Genomic DNA, 8,412 nt, shown 5'->3' with positions numbered 1-8,412 from the left:
CAAAGCTAGGCGTCATGTTTTAAAACTCGCACGAGGCGATGTAACATAAAATATTTACCCGTGAGTCGGGAGTTAGCTGCCAGATGCCTAACTCATACCCCCTTATGATCGCCCTTATACCTTGGTGGAGGGAGAAGCGGAGGTCAGCTTTGAAAGCTGCCTCGTAGCAGCCAAAGTAGTTATCAACATGCTCTATGTCATCGTCCTAGGCAACTGTTGCCTCCTCAGGCAGTAGTATTATGTCCCAGCCAACCCCTATGGGGTATTTATCTTGAAAAGCTTTGAAGCTACTCTTTAAAGTAGCAATGTCCTTAAAGGGACATACTCGCTGGAGTGGGGTTCATTATAGGCGGCCCTTTGTCCGCCTATTGGTACTCAGAGGCGAGGTCTTCCTGATTGGAACTAGAAGCCTCTAAGCCGGATCTTTCAGCGGCCTCTTCGCCATCTTACTCATTATTAGGACAATGAGCAAAGGCAAATCCTTTGCCGTCTGACTCTTCCAAAATCCCATCACTTGGTGTGGTGGGGGCATGTCGAGAGGACTCTGCTTGCTTATCCGATTCTTTGTACTCCCTGTAGACACCTAAAAATGTCTCCCCAAAACCAAACCCGATGATGTACAACCTTTCACTGCCATTATTGCTCGGTTTGAGTATAAATATTTGGAGTTCTTAAATCCATGTTTCCATTCAATACATTTCATAAACCAATCCATTTCCTAGCTCATTTCCCTACACCATAACTTGTTTATCTCTTTTCGTGTCCACATAGCATAACCGAGAGAAACTGATTTTTTGGCCTTATAATTTTGATCCAATTATTATTTGGTTGGATAGGCATTGAAATAAGCTTTCAAAAAATATATCATAAGTCCATTTCCGATTTTAAATCGAAGAAGATATGAACCAAACACAAAACTCGGCCCAAAACCAACACCCTTTTACTAAAACGGCCATATATTATAATATACAAATGATTTGGACCTGATTTTGATTGGTTTTGAACGTAGACTTGATAATATTTCCAATGATGTATTATATGACCTATTCTGAGTGACGGATCAAAAGTTATGAAAATTTTAAAAACGCATAAAAACTGGAATTACCACGCAACAGCTAAATTGCCGCGACGTGGCAAATGCTGACGTGGCACGGGGCATATTGTAGTGACGCGGAGCCTTTTTGTTTATATTCCGCATTTTTCTTCACACGTGTATGAATTGGACTCATTTTGGGATAAGTAGTTCACCTTGACACGGCGCCACGTGTTTTCTCCGCATAAACCTAAACGGGTTTTATCTTAAATTTTTAGGGCAGCTACTTCCCCGCGTCACGCCATATTTTTCCATGTCACGGCACTTTTTTCCGTGTCCCGGTAGACTCATGCCGTGTCACGATACCTATTCCGTTACACGGGGTTGTTCCATGTTTCCTCCACGTAAACCCTTCACTGCTTTTATCTTCCGTAGGTTAATTTTATCCCGCGTCACTCCAGGTTTCCCCGCATCACACTATTTTCTCCGTGTCACGGCAGATTTTGCTGTGTTTTGGCATGCTTTTCCATGTCGCGTCAGTGTTTGTTAGGGTTTTTTTTTTAATCTTTTTAGAGTTCCATGTGTTCCCTCTACTCATTTTCCCATAAATACCCCCTCCTTTTAACAGTTCGGGGCACCAAATCATTATCTCTTCCTCTCTTTTACACCAAAATTTTTTCTTCTCTCTCTCTCTCATACTCAAAGCCTTAAACCTATTCCTAATTACACCATTCTTCCCTTAAGCACTCCAAGGAGTCCATACTCGACCCGAGGTTCCGTCCTTAAACCAAGGTGTGAAAGGCACAAATAACTGAGGGTTTGGACCAAATCAACTCTACATTTATTTAATTTAATTTCCATTTGATTTATATTTTTTTATTGAAGTTACTAACAATTTATTCATGATGTAGCAATTTAAAGGAACGCGCGGAAATGTGAGTAATTAATTAATTTAATTACTTATTTTTATTCTTGTTGCTAGTATCATGATTAGGTTTATTATTATTATTCGATTTGACTAACGATATTATTGTTGAATTGCTTTCAATATTAATGTTTTTACTATTGTTATTATTGATCACCATATTGCATGTTTAAAGGGAATATGTAATTGAAAATCACGTTTAATAAGTTGATTTGGACAACCGGTTTAGGATCCTTTTTAATCTTGTTGTTTAATCAAGTGGTCACAATATTTTAGAATAATGTGTTGCATTTATATTCAACCAATTTAGTCTAATGATAGTTTGGAAAAAATTGAATATTTTGTTTGCATGCCTTTGAGATCGCATGAATCACTTTTCATTATAAGAATCGAGTAGAGGCCAATACGGACAAATGTGACTCCATGACTCACTTCATACCATCATCCCCGATCCTCCTTTCGTGGTTCCGAACCATATGGAGTTAGTAATCTCATGAATTATGAATGGGGTGTAACATTCAAGGGTCAATCGTTGTTGCTTATCGTTGTCCCTTTATCGTGGTTGCCTTTTATGATCCGTGAATGGTTTACAAGTTCCTTAAAAACTTGTAAGCGGCTCCCTACTTTATTTGTCCCTAATCGTATACGTCAATTCCCACTTCCTAAGAGTGCCAAGCATATTCACACATGATTTAACGTAGGCGCACTTCGAACGACGCCTACACTCCCCGTCTGGGATTACCTCATCTGCAGGCACTTCCATATTGTGTCTCCTTCTCCTTTGATTTGTAGTCGTCTGTTTAACCCTCACCATTGTGTCCTGCACAGGGGCAATGATGGTGAGATTTGGGGATGAGAAAAGCAGGTCCATACATCCAGAGACGGCACCCCTAGTCCTAGACTTAGCTGTAACAGGTCCATACAAACTTATGAGTCGGTTATGCCATGTGTTTTGATGGTGAATCCATTTATTGAAAAAGTATAAAATTCAAATGGTAAAATCTTGAAAGTGCTAACGAAGGGAGAGACGGTTACCTTTGTAGAAATCTGGGAAAAACTTCTCAGGCGGTGACCAAATGTGTCCCCAAAATTGCAGGCAGAAAACTTTTCTGGAAATCAGCTACATGCGAAGGCAGAGTATCTCTCTCTAGAAAAACCTCTCTTTAATTTCTCTCTCTAGACTTGCAAATGAGTCAACAATAAAGGGAAAAGAAGGGGGGTAAAACCCTATTTATAGAAGGGTTAAAATGGGGGCATCCCCGTCACTCTACCAGAAGGTGAACAGTTTTTACTGTTCACCACTTGTAGGGGAACGCTTGTCACAAGCACCCCGTGGCCTGCCACGTCACCTTGTGAGGGGTAAATGTTTAGGGTAAAAATATCCTAGACACATGCCCTAATAAGAGATGGACACGTGTCATCCCTGGACAGGTCTAATATGGGCTACTTAGCAGCTGACACATGTCAGCCTCAGATAATAAATGGAATTGCGGCCATCAGGGCCCAATTCCCAAGAGCGCCGCAAAACAACGTAGCCCATTAGGTCATCCTAATCTAATGAGGGATTTTTTACAATGACCGTATAAATAGGGAGATCTCCCCCATTTTTTGTCACAGTTCATTTATTACAAGAACCCTAGACTCTTTCACATCGGAGAAAACACATGAACTCGGAATCCGAGAAGATCACACCTTTTTTACCTTTCCGCACTTTTTACATTCTCCAACACGTTCTAACTTGATCTTTGGAGGCGGAGCTCCTACCAACCGGAGTCTCCGTGTTTTGCAAGAACAGATCGTGTCGGACTAGTCTTGGTGACATAACTCTCCCGAGGGACAAAAACACCCAAAACAAACTTTATATGTTTACCTTGTGGCAATTAGGTAAATAATTTGTGTTAATTTAGAAGAATATTACAAGAAGGGGGTGAATTGTAGTATGAACACTAGTAGAAAATTACAAAAAGGCAACCCCAAATGCCATCGGTTCAGGCCAAACCGGTGGCAAAAACCGGCCTAAAAATGGACGGGATTTTTGACCAAGAGCAATGGCACTGGTTTAGCTCAAACCGGTGCCAAAAATACAAAGGGCACCGGTTTAAACCGGTGCAGCATTCAAAAAAAAAACGCGCCTTGTCTTCTTTCTTCTTCCTTTTCTCTTTCATTTTCATTCCTCGGCTCACTGTTGCATTCCCATTGCTGAAACCCTCACCTGCACTCTCTCCATTTTACCTCAACTAGAGCCGACACCGTCACCGGCCACCAGCCCCGCGCTTCTCTTTCTCCCCTGCCCTGCTCTTTCTCTGTTCAAATTCAAGTGGGTTTCCCTCTTAATTAGAGGTTTTTCAAGGTCTTGAAGCCGCGCCACCACCTTAAGGTCGTCGCGCCACATCCCCAAGGTTGTCACGTCACCGTGCTTCTGCTGCCCTAAGGTCGCCGCGCCACCTGCTGTTATTGCCCTCCTCCACCATCGAGCTGTTGTTGCCCTCCATCTTCCCTTCAAGGTTTTTCCTTTTTTTCTAAGTTTATGGGTCCATTTCATCAAAATAAAACCATTTTAAGCCAAAATAACTTATAATATGCCTATTTTCTTCATATCTCAACTTATAAACTTATTCTTTCTCAAACTATATTAGATTTCGCATGGAAGAAAAACTTCAAAGAGAAAGAGGGTGGAGAAGCCTAAAAGCATTGATCAACCTAACAAGAAGCTAAGTGAACAACGGTCCAAGAGTGAACAAGCGTCGAAGTTGCACTCTTCGAAAGGTTCACCCATGCAACCTACTTCACTTGTTGAAGACATTGTTCTTCAATCGCTCTCTGCTGACATGACCTTTCTTCACAACCGTGCTTGTCATTTAGTCGATCCAATGGAAGTTACACTTCCTAAGGCAATGTTCCACTATGATGAGGATGCAGTTGCATGGATCAGCAAAGAAGATGTGAAGGAATTTCTACGCGGTGCTAAGCTTAACATTTCCCTCATTCAAACATTCATGAGGTACTTCAATGCCCACATAATCTACACTTTTTTCATGTTATTCAAATTTATGGTGATTATCTTGCATGTGATTAATTATTCAATGTTCATGCACGCAGAGCACTACAGGAGCACTTAACTTAAACTGATTCTCCTTGTAAAGTTGGGTGGTTATGTCTCAAGCGGTTATCCACTACTAGAATCTAGGCAACCACGTGACGTGTTGTACTATGTTGAATAGAGTATCAAATAATCAGCGCGTGTGGGAGACAAGTTCACATTCGCCCCATGTTATAAAGAGTAAGTCTAACCATGTCAAATTCAATCGATTTTGCCTCATTATATGTTGACTCCTAAATATTTATTTTCTTGGCTATTGTGAACTTCTGTAGAGAGCATTGGAGCCTCATGGTGATTTGTAATTCCAATAACACAATTTATCACCTTGATTCAGCTCGATCATCGGAGAAGTGGCTCGTGAAGTCTATATTGCAAAATTAAATATATATAGCTACCTAGTGATGATTATTGATAATAATAACTAATTTAGTAGTCAAACGACTAATCAAATTTGAATGTACTTTATTTTCTACAGTGTTATGAAGAAGCTACATTGTCGTGCTTCTCAGGGTCCAACGTGGAAGTCACCGTTGGTAATTTACATGATATTGTGATTATCTTCAAAATCTATGTTATTATTAAATATTTGCTAATTTCCTTTGCATGTTTCACTGATGTGATTTGTTCATCATATGCTAGTGCGCACAACAAGAAAATGGACTTGATTTTTCTTTGTATGTGATGAGATTCATGCTTGACATAGTGACTCATTATACGGACAGTCAACAGCTTGATGAGGCAAGTCCTAAAACATAATGAAATGCTATTTTGATTTAATTTCTAGCCTTAGACACCTAATATTACCCAACATTGACATGTTATGAGAAATAAATAGGTCATTTGACAAGAAAGGTAGAAAATGGGCTGAATAGAAGTCATATAGGCCATATTTGGGCCATTTGTGTTAATATGCTCTTTTGATGTGATTTATTTCCTTATACACCTATAACTAGATAATATTTACATGTTATAAGATAAATAAAGTTCATTTGATAAGAAATGTAGGAAATGAGCAAAGTAAAGTTATATAGGCCATATTCGGACCGTTTTGAGTAAAAAGTGTCTTAAACCTTTATAAAATGCTCTTTTGATTCTTTTTTAGGGCTTATACACATAAAACTAGGTGACATTGACATGTTATGAGAAAGAAATAGTTCATTTGATAAGAAATGTAGGAAATGAGCTAAATAGAAGTCAAATATGCCATATTTGGGCCATTTTGAATAAAATGCGTTCTAAAACTTAATGAAATGCTATTTTTATGTGATTTCTAACCCTTAGACACATAATATTACCCAAAATTGACATGTTATGAGATATAAATGGGTCATTTGATAAGAAAGGTAGAAAATGGGCTGAATAGAAGTCATATGGGCCATATTTGGGCCATTTTGTGTTATTATGCTCTTTTGATGTGATTTCTTTCCTTATACACCTATAACTAGATAATTCTATGATATCAATAAAGTTCATTTGATAAGATATTTAGGAAAAGGGCAAAGTAAAGTCATATAGGCCATATTTGGGCCATTTTTAGTAAAAAGCGTCTTTAACCTTAATAAAATGCTCTTTTGATTCAATTTTAGGGCTTAGACACATAAAAATAGGTGACACTGACATGTTATGAAGAAGAAAAAGTTCATTTGATAAGAAATGTAGGAAATGAGCTAAATAGAAGTCATACAGGTCATATTTGGGCCATTTTGAGTAAAATGCGTCCTAAAACTTAATGAAATGCTATTTTGATGTGTTTTCTTGCCCAAGACACCTAATATTACCCTACATTGACATGATATGAGAAATAAATAGGTCATTTGACAAGGAAGGTAGAAAATGAGCTGAATAGAAGTCATATGGGCCATATTTGGGCCATTTTGTGTTAATATGCTCTTTTGATGTGATTTCTTTCCTTATACGACTATAACTAGATAATATTGACATGTTATGAGATTAATAAAGTTCATTTGATAAGAAATTTAGGAAATGGGCAAATTAAAGTCATATAAGTCATATTTGGGCCATTTTTAGTAAAAAAAAGCTTCTTAAACCTTTATAAAATGCTCTTTTGATTTAATTTTAGGGCTTAGACACATAAAACTAGGTGACATTGACATGTTATGAAAAAGAAATAGTTCATTTGATAAGAAATGTAGGAAATGGGCTAAATAGAAGTCATATAGGTCATATTTGATAAAATACATATTGTTTTGCCTAATTAATTAATTCTAACATTATTTTTTTGTATTTCAAGTTTTGCAATGTAGAAAAGGATGGTCCGTTGACAATCAAGGAACTTAATGAAGTTCGTGACATGTTGGCGTCTTTTATCACCTTCAACATGTAAATGTCATTTTAATTGTAAATTTATGTTAACTTTTTAACTATATTATTATTCATTATTTACTTACTATCATTTGTGTGTGTGTGTGTGTGTTTGTGTGTGTGTGTGTGTGTATATATATATATATATATATATATATATATTTTGTAATTGTATTGCATTTGGGAATATTTATATCTATACATATATGAATTCTTGTTTTAAATATTATTTGTATCTTAATATAATATTTAATATTTATTATTATTAGTAATTATAATAATAATATTAGTAATTATTTTATTTAATATTATTGTTGGAATTACAGGTTATTATTGTTGGAATAACAGGGTGTTTTTTTAAAAAAAAATAATATTGCAAGAAAAAAGGAAAAAAAAAAATATTTTACAGAAAAGGCACCGGTTAACCGGTGGCAAAAATAGCTGCCACCAAAAAAAATGCGCGGTAGTATTTAAGGCACCGATTAACCGGTGGCCAAAATAATTAAAGGCACCGGTTTTGAACCGGTGGCAAAAAGGGGGGTAATTGGCACCCCCCACATTGAAACCGGTTCAAACCGGTGCCTTAGGCCCGGTTTGAACCGTTGCCCTTTGCTATTTTTCTACTAGTGGAAGGGAATTATCCAACTTTTTGAGGAAATATAAAAACTAAGCTAGAGGAACTCAAAGTCACACAAAGAGATTTTAACGTAGAATACTTCTTGGCCCTAACAAGAAGAAAAACTACAACTACTTGGGAATTTAGGAAAGATTCTTTAGTAGAATAGGGCAATCAACCTATTACCAGCTAAAGAGTTTATCTTAGAGTTTACTCAAATTCTCAATACCCAATTACAACTCTTGAAAGAAATAATCTAATGAAAGTAAATAAGAAAGTTATCAACTTTAAGTAGAATGTGACTCTTGACTCTTTTTAGAAACCTAAGAAGATAGAAAATATGATTAAGAAAGGGTGAAGTTTTTCCAGAAAACGACTTCGATATTTATAGGAAAACATATCTTGATCAAAATGCC

Source organism: Chenopodium quinoa, unplaced genomic scaffold, assembly GCF_001683475.1.
Source record: "Chenopodium quinoa cultivar QQ74 unplaced genomic scaffold, ASM168347v1, whole genome shotgun sequence".
In the NCBI taxonomy this organism is placed as follows: domain Eukaryota; kingdom Viridiplantae; phylum Streptophyta; class Magnoliopsida; order Caryophyllales; family Amaranthaceae; genus Chenopodium; species Chenopodium quinoa.
Note: the sequence above shows the minus strand (reverse complement) of the source record.